The 13,144-nt window shown below is 35.7% G+C and overlaps 1 long non-coding RNA gene across 1 annotated transcript; it reads right to left on the bottom strand.

Annotated features, from left to right (window-relative positions):
- Nucleotides 1–3,914: 3,914 nt before the first annotated feature.
- Nucleotides 3,915–9,451, bottom strand: LOC135207352 (uncharacterized). Its single transcript, XR_010312963.1, has 2 exons — nt 9,311–9,451; nt 3,915–5,061 (listed from the first exon to the last, which is right to left on the bottom strand). It is a non-coding gene; the product is annotated as an uncharacterized LOC135207352 (long non-coding RNA).
- Between the last annotated feature and the right edge of the window lie 3,693 nt (nt 9,452–13,144).

Here is a 13,144-nt window from a genome sequence, read left to right as displayed (position 1 = left end):
GCGTAATTTCAACTAATTCTTTTCAAAATTATATGCATCAGTGCCCAGTATCAAATTTAAGTTGAATGGGAAACAGACAACAAAATTACTTTTCTTGATATTTTAATATAATTAGAGACTACATATTACAAATTTACCATATACAGAAAACCAACATTCTCACTGATAGCCTTTTATTTCCTGTTTTAGCCAATCTATAGATGGAATATTTTGAAACTACAGTCATAAATGCAATAAAACCCTAAAATTTGCTGTGAATGAGATATGCAGATGATATCCTAACAGTTCGGGATATATGGCGCAATATCAACGAATTCTTTTCATAATTAAATGCATTAGTGCCCAGCATCAAATTTAAGTTGAATGGGAAGCAGACAACAAAATTCCTTTTCTTAATATTTTAATAATTAGAGACTACATAATACAAATTTACCATATACAGAACACCAGCATTCTCACTGTCATACATTCACTAGTTCAGTTATCATGACAGAAATTGAACTAATTCTAAGTAGCTTTCATCTTTAAGGTACCCTGACTATATAATTGAGAAAGTAAACGAGCTCCTTTAGACAAGACCAGAGAGAGATCCAACAATAAACTAAAAATCCCTCAGCTGGACAGGATTAAGTCAGCATCACGGACTCTAGGAAACTCTACCCCTTTTGCCTTTACCTACCCAAATAACTTTGCCAAATCCTGATTAATGTCCAACAAAAGCCTGTTCCCAAAGACACAGGAGTATACGAAACCCTATGCATGTAGTGTGAACAATCTTATATCGGTTTTACAGGTAATTCACTGCTCCAGAGATTAATACAACATAAATGGTCAGATATGGACAACAGCGCTCAGCTTTTTTAAAATCCAAACAAACAACCATAACCACAGAATAAACTGGGATTCGTCATGTATAATTTATAGCAGGAATTGTCGGTACAAAAGCCAGATGGTAATTAAACAAAGAAAGGAAATGAATATCTTCAAGGGCTCCTGGGATTCACATATAGATAGTCTTCATCCAAACAACACTCAAGAAGGTTAAAGAGATATCATCAATTGGGGTGACCTAGTCAAAACGAACCGTTACCTGTGGATCTCTCAATTGGGGGTGACCTAGTCAAAACGAATCAGGTTACCTGTGGATCTCTTGGTATAAATACCGCTTACCCTGTAACTTTTCTCATTCATTACTTACCTGATGAGAGACACAGGACAGTCTCTGAAAAATTGTACTTACTTCCTATTACATTTTGCCATTTTTATGGGTTCCTTTTCTTAGATGGAATTCTGTTGTAACATTTTTCTCAGTCATATTTCTCTTAAAATTTGCCGAGAATTGGAAGCCACACACACTGTATTATATTTCGACGATTGCCCGAGTAATATAGCGTGTGGCCTAAGGTATTGAGTGGGTATATGCCAGGAATGGAAAAGAGCAGAACTAAGTTTCAGAATTTGTATCTGTACCTAGCCAGACTTAGAGAATTTGAGTGTGGCTATGGTAGAAAATTAAATGTTAAGGTAGGTCACAGTAATGGGAATAGCAAACGCCCTAAGGCAAGCTTGGAAAGAGGTTAATGTAAAAAAATTTAGGGGTCCTGTAGAATACATTAAAGTTGGCAGATGTAATGGTGAGAAGAAAGGCAGTTGGTGGTATATGTAGCTTCATTCACTAGAACACTAAGGTAAAAGTGGTAGCAGCCTAAGTTGGATATGAGAGGGTGACTGCATATATGAAAATATCTTGAAGCTCTTATGACAAGTGTCTAAAAAAATTGCAAATGATTTTAACATTCATGGAGAAAGAGCAGCAGAAACGGCATGGTTGAAAGATGTGAAACTTTGCAGTAGGAGTATGAGAACTCAATGGATGGAGTCACACAAGTATAAGATAACTGCAACTGAAAAGCAGTTCAGTAGAATGGCAATGTTTCTGCATATTGGTGATGTTCAGGGAGAGTATCTGTGGAAATAAAACTTATGAAAGGTAGAGTTCAGAAAATAGGAAGTTAATGCAATGAAATTGAGAAAATGCTTACGAGAACATGAGAAAGAAACTGCAGGGAGGTTAGTGTACCCAACAGTGAATTAATTATCTACACATGTTCATGGCGTACACAGCGTCTGCTGTTAAATTTAGAGTATTCTTGAACAACACAATTGTCTCCAGTTGAAGATTTTCTGAAGAATGGTTACACTGAAATTACATTCGAGATTGGTTTAGAGTATGCTAAAGACTTACAACTTACCACCAAGTGAAACATCGAGTATAGAGAAAACTTTAGATTGGTTTAGAGTATGCTAAAGACATACAACTTACAACCACCAAGTGAAACATCCAGTATAGAGAACACTTTCTCAGTCTCATTTAAATCACATGCCATAGGAATTTGATTGAAAAACTTTCAAGGGAAATGTTCACAGAAATTTATTAACATACCATATTAATTAAGAAGCATACACACCTCCAAAAGACTATTTGAAAACCTAGAAATCGTCAGGTAAACTTATCCATTTTGACTACTGGAAAAAGCAAATAAACATCATTTGGTTATCTGATCCGAAACCAATTAAGCAACTGGCAAAATAACAATGGACGGCAATACACTACTAGTAGTACAGGAAAATTTAACAATGGGCAACACTATACTTGTAATTTAACAAAATTTTAACATTGGCCAACTATATATTTGCAATTCAAAGAAATTTTCTTAAGTATTTTTCATAGATATACACACCAGAGCCTTAAGCATTCAGAAGTATCCTGCCATGAAAGTTGGAAATTGGCAACAAACTCTTGACTGGTGGAGATGGTGGATACCATTCACTTGTCCAGTGTAGCTTTTTCCCTTTTCCCTTTGACTGCTGACACTGCATGGGTGGTCTAGAGATCAACCTTAAACATGAGGCTCTGGTTTGTATATGGCAAATTTTACAATAAATTTTCAGATAAGAGATGTAACCATGGACAAAATATACTATCCAATAGAAGATGCAACCATGGCCTTCAACCTTGCGACGTAGTACAATTCACTTCAACTGGAGTTGCCATGGTTCTAGCTGTTCATACAAGCAGGTGTCTCGACTCCTGGAACTTCTTCGGAGACTGTTGAAATAGTTAGCCAAGGCAGTAAGGGCTTGGGCCAGGGAACCCTGATACAATAGGGGACTAGTCAGGAAAGATTTTGGAAAACCATTACACCCAGGCATTGGATTGTGGCTGTTACCAAAGTAATATCTGGTCCTCCCTTCCCCCTTGTTAAAAGAGGGAGGACAGAGGAGGCCCCAGAACTATACTACATATAGGAGTTGCTGTGCACTCACCTGCATCTCATCCAGCCTGAACTCGACACAGGAAAGCACGCATGGGAGGAGCGAGTAGTCTCTAACATTACTCTCAACATTCACACACACTTTCCAATCTAGGAATGAAACACTAGAGGGGACAAGACTTCACAACACCTCTCATTAGCAGCGGTATGTTCCTGGCCTGAAGTCAGACCTGTGGCGAGGGATAGCCTTTCTTTATAAAACCTGACAGGAGCTTATCTCAGCAAAACTAGATGAAGTCTGATCAGCTAAACATTTCACTCTGACCAGAGAGATAACCTTTCTATGACACCAAATGTAGAAGATAGCCTATTTTCTCCGGTAGACACCTGCTAAACATCACTCTGACCAGAGATAACCTTTCTACGACACCAAATGCAGATGGCCTACTTTCTTCGGCAGACAACCTATTGAAACTAAATTTTGGTTGTCCGCACTTTCGGACATTTCTGCAATTTCTGGTACCTCAGTCAAGATTTCAGTATACAACTATACTATTATATTTGTGCAAATCACTAATCTAATATGCATACAAGCTATAAAGGATATTATTTGGTACTTAATATATTTAAAATCCCATGAAATTTACTTGAAATTTTATCATAATTTTGGTGTACAACATGACAAATTTTATCTCATTTTGTTTGAAGTTATTTCTGGTACCTTAGTCGAGAATTCAGTATACAACTACACTATTACATTTGTGCTAATCACTAATCTAATAATCATACAAGCTATAAAGGCTATTAATTGGTACTTGATATATTTAAAATCCCATGACATTTACTTGAAATGTACCTAACATTTCATTTTGTTTGGAGCTACTTTTAGAACCAGGTTTGATGCATAAATTATGGCTTTCGTAGAGCAAGCGCCATGACGGCAAATGCATCGTTGCCACATTTATATGAATCTGCTGCATTTGTTCTATTGGGTAAATATATCTCCCTTAAATTCTTCAGCGAGTTCATGAATGGGAGACCTTTCTTGTGTGGGTATAATACCCGGGTATCCACAACTTTATCATGTATCACGCTCAGTTTAATCAAGTCACTTTCTAGTCCATGACCTACAAGTATGGTGTTGGGACCCCAAAGGCTTTGCAGTTTCTCATGGACATCTTTCATGGTAGTTGTCACTCCATTGAAATCTGAAGACTTGAGTCCTGAGAACTCTGTGTTGTAATCCACAATGGGATTATCCGGGACAACCATTGTTTCATAAACCACTTGACACTTACTGTTAACAATGGACAAGCATCCAACTTCTAAACCACCATCCGTGTATATCATTTCTGTGTCTACAGCATAGGCTTCACGAGTTGTCACTGAAGTGTTGTCTTTTGTTAGAAGGAACCCAGTCAAATTGTTAAAATCTAGGCATCCATGAACATGTTGTGGGGCAATTTTGCAAGGCTTGGCTGTGGATCCTCCATAGCAACATCTGTATACACGTCCTGGGTTTCTACTGTAAGAATGGTATCGACAGACTTCAGGCGTAAGAATTTTGCCATTTTTTTGGACAGAATAAACAACTTCACATCTTCTACATATCCGTGACAACTCACTTGGTATCTGAGTGTACTTGTCTCTTGCATTTGATATTACTGCTTGGCCTTCAACAGTTGGGTGGGGACGTGGGAAGCTGTACTGTTGCAGCAGGTGTTCAGAGAGGACATAACGCTCAAGCTTCTTGTATTGGCTAGGAGTCTCCATAGCTCTTACCAGTCTGGAAAAGAGGATTGGAATTAAAACTCTTATTTTCATAGGTATTGGGCAACCTACGAAAAACAGACATTTCAAGTCTGGTGGTTACTATATACTTTGCATGAATAAAGTTTTTCTTGGTAATATATTATTCTTGACGATACATTATTTTGGGGATAATGTAAAAGACTGCAGGTAAAACCACTTTGGAGCTTAAAGTACAACATTGTTAGATAAATTTTACGATTTGACCATACTTAGTATTATGTACTTTAGAAAATTTTGATTCTTCTTTCAATAAAATTTTGATGCTTCATTCAATTTAGTTAACTGTACTGTTCTATACTTGATTTCCAGGCTGTTGCTGATATATAGTGGTGTTTTTCTCAAGGTCAAGATATTACTTTGGAAAAAAATGTATAGAATGCAGATAAACCCTCAAGTTGTTAAGTAATTAAGAGAATGTAATCATCAGCACCATGTACTTGAGAACATTTCGATGCCTTTCCATTAGTTCTGTAGCAAATTTACATGCCTCTTCCATTAGTGTAACATACACTAAAGACTGCTTAACTTATCTGTATTGGCACTTTCGATTTTCCGGCTGTTGTCAATCCAAGTTCTACAGTGCTGTTCACAGCTTTTTTAACTGACAAATTTCTTCTACTTGCACTAACATGGTACGTATAGAGAACAGGAAATATAGTTTAACTATTAATGCAGTGTAACGTGATACATTACAATTTTTAGCTACAATTTCTCAAGTCTTTTACATAGAGTGCTTTCGTCAGGTCAGTGATACTTCTCAGTAGGGGTACTGATGATACTGTGGTTGGTGACAATTGATAAAAGGTTATTTTTAGGTACAATTTCCTAGGTCTTTTACATACTCTACTTTGCTCTGGTCACTGATATTTGTCAGCTTGGTAATGTGCTTTAGTGACAAATGATAAGGCTGGAGGGACTTTGGTGAGTACTCTCTGTCACCTTTGCCTTGGACTTGAATATTAGAAGTGGGACTGATCTGTGGTGGGACTTTGTTCAGTAGTTGTCACTATCGGGAGGAAATGCTGGGTTGATTAGAGTTAGGGCTTTGTTTTCAACTTTCGTTTACTTACCAGAAAACTGAGAGCTGGGACCAGCTATTAGGAACTTGTCACTCTTTCATAAATAAACTTCAAATACATATTCTTAATTGTTTAACAATTCTTGTGACCGTGTGCTACAACAATGATGGAGTTTTGTTTCTCAACCTAATATCTGGAGAATCTCCTCTTGTCTAATGCCTGTGATCTATATTTAGTTTTTAAATGACTGACTGACTGACACCTGGAGAAGTCTAAAAGCCTTTATATAGATATTTACTTCTTTTGCGAGCAAAATTAACAAGCCCAATTCCTTGCAGCATAAATATTACCCTATTTATCACGCCATACATAATTTTGTATGTTATTTACTAGGATTTTTAACCCCGTTAAAAGGGAATTTAACCACAAAGACTCAATTACCGAGCTGTTTGCACGTCCAGCCTTCTCTGATCATCACATCCTTTGATAACATTGACTCATACATTCCTGGTATTCAACAATAACATTAATTATTGTATGCGACTAAATTTAAGGGTACTGTTATAAAAACCGAGATGAAACTGTTGTAGGCCGAATGTTTGTATTACTAATATAGATAAGAGCTTTTCAAATTATTAAGTGTTGTAAATGAAAACTAAAACCCATGAATACTGTTTCTCTACATAGTATAGTAATTGCATAATGTATTGTAAACATTGGATACTTGAGATAAAAGATAAAATTAATATTCTACAGGTCTTCAAATTCAATAATCTTTCATCCCATCGCACAAATATAACACACGGCACTAAGTTACTAAGTCCAATCATGACTGGGCCCGTTGCAGCGGTGGTATCCGGTTCAATCTGACTGGGAAATAGGAATAACGCTGGCCTCTATGGTTCAAAACTGACAAGACCAAACGTATCTATCGCCTCACACGTCCCTAGCCTGGCCGTAAAAATACGTTTGCCTTCACTGGAGTATTGTTGCACCCTGGCCTTTTCGGTGGAATTGCATAGCACCACTTCTGTTAAACAAACAATAATGTGAGCCTAATACTATTATATTTTTAATCTGTCCACCCGCCTGTGGTGGTTGCGAATGGTAACACTGCGTCCCGGGCTAGAGATAGTTACGCTTGAGCAAGTTTTAGGTAAATGAAAGGATATCTGGGTGTACAGTTGCAACTGATGTGTTCTAATAATTCAGTGTGTGCGAATTACACCGTTAATATTCGAAAGGATACTATTATAATTGTTGAATGTAAGCCGAATGTAACTATCTAAAGCCCAGGACGCAGTATTACCATATGCAAACACCACAGGCGGGTGGACAGATGGAAAATACCGGGGAAAATTTCCAGAGGTTGATCTGGTTTAAGATGAAAATAAAAAAAAAATTAATTATAATTGACACAATACCTCTTTCCTCAGATTTCGTAAAATATAATTATAACCATGTTTTTACTAGTAGAGCAAGGGGAATGAGGACAAGACATATATGGTATGAAGCAAGATTCAAATTTCCATTTAAACTGATTGCTTGCCATTTCATCCTTATTTCCGTTTTGATATTCCAGCTATCACGACAGAATAGGGGGCTTCTGACTTGAATGGCTTCTGCTGCTCTGAGGAATCCTTCATCAGCAGACCACTTGCCTAAATTTAAATTTACTGGTTATTAACATTTAAATTTTATAGTAGTAAAATAACTTTTTATTGACATTTAAAGGGAATTGTAGTCTCGGAAGTATTGAGATTCAATCACAAAAGTAAATTTGTTTTTTAATTACTTCAGAGAGAGAGAGAGAGAGAGAGAGAGAGAGAGAGAGAGAGAGAATTTTGTTATGGACAAGGAATGCAGCAAGTTGGCATAAACGAAAGCCGTCTAAGTTTTTACGGTTAGAGTTCAAATCAAGGTCGTTTGACTACGTTCCACCCTCTTTATTGCGACGCTAAATTATACGTATTAGCTTCACTTCTCTCAATGTATAAACTATGGCAAATATATTTCTTCATTGAGAACACACTTAGATTTTAATTATATATTTGGGACAAAGGCCAAGCACTGGGACCTATGAGGTCATTCAACAGTGAAACGGAAAGTGGCAGTAAACAGTTTGCAAGGGCAACAAGAAAACCTGGCAGTTGCACAATGAATCAGCTGATAGTAGAGGGTGATAAGACAACAGAAATACTTATAAAGAGCACTATCCATTTCTTTAAATATAAAATAAAGATTAATTGCCCTTGGAGACAAGCGATTTCATATGAAGTAGCGAATACGATATTGCGGTTCAATATGCTGAGCTTAATTCACATACTTTTAAATATATGTATATGTATATGTATATGTGTATGTATGTATATGTATGTATGTATGCATGTGTGTGTGTGTTAAAGTAGCGAATACGATATTGTGGTTCAATATTCTGAGCTTAATTCACATACTTTTAAATATATGTATATGAATGTATGTGTGTGTGGTGTGTATATATATATATATATATAATATAATATATATATATATATATATATATATATATATATATATATATATAATGTATATGTATGTACATTTATATGTATGTGTGTATATATATGTATATTTTGTATGTTTGTGTGTATGTATATGTATACTTACATGTGTATGTGTATTATTGTATATGTATGTATATATATATAGGTTACATTTATTACTAAATATTTATCCATCTTGAGCTTAATTATACGTGTGTAAGTAACTTTCGTTGTTGCCGTGCACCCGTGTGCGATTATTTATCGGATATGACTTTCGTTCACTCACCATTATCAACGAACACCGTCATCAGAGAAATCCATTATTTCCTCAGCAACTGGTTCAGTATAAACTTTACTTGCTGGATATTTCACATTCACTAATAGACTATATTCAAATGCTGTGATATTTCCCATGGTTTCTAAAATAGTCGACTTCAAGAATGAGTTCTCTTTCCGAGTATAGATTCGGCTAACCGATCCTGGTTAATTCTACTTGGTACCTCTACTTAGTAATCGCGCTACGTACTTAACGTTCAACAGAAGCACCAAATACAGCAACAAGCTTTCTTTCACCAACATTTCGTCAGCGAGGAATTCCCTAGGCACACATAGTGGTGTGCACAGTGTATTACTACCACATATTCGATGAATTAGCAGTTTCTGGGAGGAAAAAGGTACTTACATATTAAAAACGCGACTTCAGGCTGTAACCGGTCTGTAACCGACAATCGATTGCTCAAGAGCAGACTGACACAAGAAGGTGGTTCTAGGTGGTGATGATGACAACGGTCACTGCTGTCAGTCCTCGTATGAATGCTTTGTGTTGCAAGCAGTTATTTATCGGAATTCCACCCACCCAGAGAGTGTGCGCGCACCAAGTTTCCGCGCGATTGCCTCGGTATGTGACATACCCGATACGTGTACGGTAGTATTGAACGGTCCGTCAAACCGTACGAGAAATTGCGCATTTTGTTGCTACTGCCTGACACGTAGATTTTGAAGCACAATCAACCAAGAACAGGAACACTGCTGTGAATTTTGAATTGTGACGGTGTATTAAATCAAGGATAATATAAAATAGATATATACTTTTTTTTTTCTTTTCTTTTATTTAAAATATCTAATGTACAATACATTTTTTATTACATATGTTAAGGAGCAATATTAATTTTATTTTTCATATACAGCACTTAATAAATTAAATAGCACTTTTTTTTTTTTTTTTTTTTTTTTTTTTTTTTTTTTTTTTTTTTTTTTTTTTTTTTTTTTTTTTTTGTATACAAAAAAATGTACAAACATTCAGCTCACAATAATTTCCTTATACTGATGAAATCTTAAACACGCGAAATTATGTTTAGTTCTTATAAATTTAAGTCAACTTTGATAAAATTCTGCCTGCCTTCTTCCCAGCTTTAACCCTGTAATACTGTTAAAACTAAAATAATGTATATTTTCTCTAATAAAAAAAAATACGTAGAAGATTACCTCATGAAGAAAAAATTGATATTGTTTTCGTATTTTCTATACTATATATATATATATATATATATATATATATATATATATATATATATATATATATATGTATACATAACTAAATCTGTTAACACTTGATTCGTTTATCACACATTACCACAGTAGAAGAAAAAATAAGAGATGTGGGCAGAAATTATATATATATATATATATCTATATATATGTATATATATATATATATATATAATATATATATATATATATATATATATATTATATATATATATATATATATATATATATCATGCTACAGAGACAGTACTGACGAACATACACACCCGTTTTAGACTACGGATTCAGCATTGACAGGTGTATTATAAATACATACTTATATACACAGATATATAGATATATATATATATATTATATATATATATATATGTATGTATGTATATATAGTGGTGAAAACCAGTCTTACCGTAAATGCATGGAGAATTCTCCATTGATAGAATTTTTTGCTTGTATTAGAAATAATATTTCTATTGACACATAAAAAGCAGGAATTCGGTCACGACCTACCACACCCATGTAGTATGTGTGACCGTCACACGAAAGCAATTTGAGTATTATAGAGTCGAAGATCTTGCACTGATGACCATATAATCGTCTTTACAGTGCACTAGATTTTAGGTGCTTGGGGGGCTTAAAGACTCAAACCAAGTTGCATTCCCATATCTTGGATGTTGTGTAGTTCGGTGATATCAAATATGTATAATTTTTGACCCGTGGTGTTCTCCATGTCATGTAAGACATGATTTTGTACAAAAGCGTCAAACATCGATTGTCGGTATCGCACATGCCACTACCAGACAATGCATTTTCGTACATGTACGCTAATTATCGCGCGCATGGCAACACTCATTTCCGCTAAGTCGCATTGACTGCGCAGGTCGAGCTTTGAGCAACATTGCCTCGGTACCTGACTAACATGAAACGAAAAACTGCATGTCATCGCCACTTCATCATATACGTAGAATATATCGCTATTTTTATAACGTAGAATAAATCGATTTTATTTGTATTTTCTGTTTCTTTTTTTTTCTATTTATTATGCAGTTGCTCTCTCTCTCTCACAGGAGGAAGATGGTACACTACTACTGGGTGATACAAACTTATGCTACATACACTCATCCGATCTTGGCGAAAAAACTTTTATAAGAACAATAAGAGGTGCCAATAATAGACCTTATACGGAGTTGCGTATCTGAAGCGTTAAACTGGGCTCCTGCAAGATGCATTATAGTGTGTGGTTATTTACGATGTCTTGGATGATAACATCAAAAACATCCTGGATAACTTGAGTAGTCTCGTTATGGCGCTTAAGAACGTTAATGGAAATCAACATTTATGTCGGCTGTTTCCGAACCTTCGTGTAGAGGAGACGAATATCAAGACATGATTAACTACCAAAATAACCAACTAAGTGAATGGTGTTTAGGCAATGGTATATTAGACATAAACTGTGAGTCGTCTTTCAAGCTATAGCTACTGGAGAAACAGACGAAATGTGTTTTCACCAGACCAATGAAAACCCTGGAATTTTCTTGAATAGGTGTGGTGCAATTAGACTACTCGAGTCTACTTGGAAGGTAATTGGAAGGACGTCAAAAGATCACATACGTGGATAGAAACAAAATCAGAACGTAATGCTATTCATCAGCAAGCACGCCCTCGTATCATGAATAGAAGCAGGGAATGAATTACTGGACAACGATGGAATTCAGGGCAGACCACAATTCGGGATCCTACTAACCACAGGGAAGATCAGCGTGGAGAGAATAGAACATTCAAGAAGTATCGTAAAGATGATGGCAAAAATTACGTGCTAAATCAACGTTATCAGTCCCGCCCCGGATGTTATAATGGTGAATATAACCACAATCAAAGATCATGTTAATACAACCTCAGAATTAGATGCAGTAGCTGCCATGGTTTAGGCCATAGAAGTCGATTATGCGGCCGCGTTATGATCTATAGGATAACGACCAGGAAGATGGCACTGCAGAAGGTACAGTGAAGATCGCTGTCGCAGAGAAGGATGTGAGAAACCTGCTAACTATAGAACACATAAATGCTCAGTCCTTATTATCGAATTTTGATGAAGTGGAATTGTTAATAAAAGAAAGAAAAAATAGACATTTTATGTATAAGTGAAACATGGCAAGATGCAGGTATCCGAGACAATTTTGTAAACATTTCAAATTTTAATATCTATCGTTGCGACCAGGGAAGAGGAGGAGGAACTTGTATCTGTGTTCGAGATGATTTGAAAGTTAATAGAATGACCCTAAATGTTGATAGAGTAGTAGGAGTGGAGGATGTCTGGATAACTGCACAACATAAAAAGCTCCATCCCAAAGCTTTAGTCTTCTCTTTCGACTACATTAAGGTTGTTTTTAAAGGTGTTTCCTTACGTGGAAAGACAATTTTTATACTAGGGGATGTTAATGATGACTTATTATCTGCAAATAGTAAACTAGGTAAAATTGTACGCCAATTAAACATACACCAGGCTATTAATAAACCTACAAGAATTACAAGCATAAGCTCATCACTGCTAGATGTATCATCACAAACAGATCAGAAATGATTTCCTAAGCTGAAGTAGTTCCTTGTCCTGTCGCTGACCATGAGTTGGTAACACTGCAAATAGATATTTCAAAACCAAAAAGGCAGCCTGTAACTAGAATATTTCGTAGATTAAGGTACTATAATCAGAATACGTTCTGTGATAACCTGTTAAATAGAACCCCTAACCTTAATAAAATTTTAAATACTGACAATGTAAATATTCAAGTTTCTATATTTACTAGTGTTTTTGTTGAGAGTTTAAATGAGTGTGCCCCCTGTGTAACGAAAGTAATTACCCGGCTCCTTGGATAAGCCATGACCTTAAAATACAAATGAAAGCAAGAGACGAATTGCATGAAAGAGTCAGAAGGGATACATTTAACTTAGAATTAAGAAATACTTATAAAAA

Source organism: Macrobrachium nipponense, chromosome 32, assembly GCF_015104395.2.
Source record: "Macrobrachium nipponense isolate FS-2020 chromosome 32, ASM1510439v2, whole genome shotgun sequence".
Taxonomy (NCBI): Eukaryota; Metazoa; Arthropoda; class Malacostraca; order Decapoda; family Palaemonidae; genus Macrobrachium; species Macrobrachium nipponense.
The sequence above is the reverse complement of the archived record's forward strand: the minus strand, read 5'-3'. Positions and strand labels throughout refer to the sequence as shown.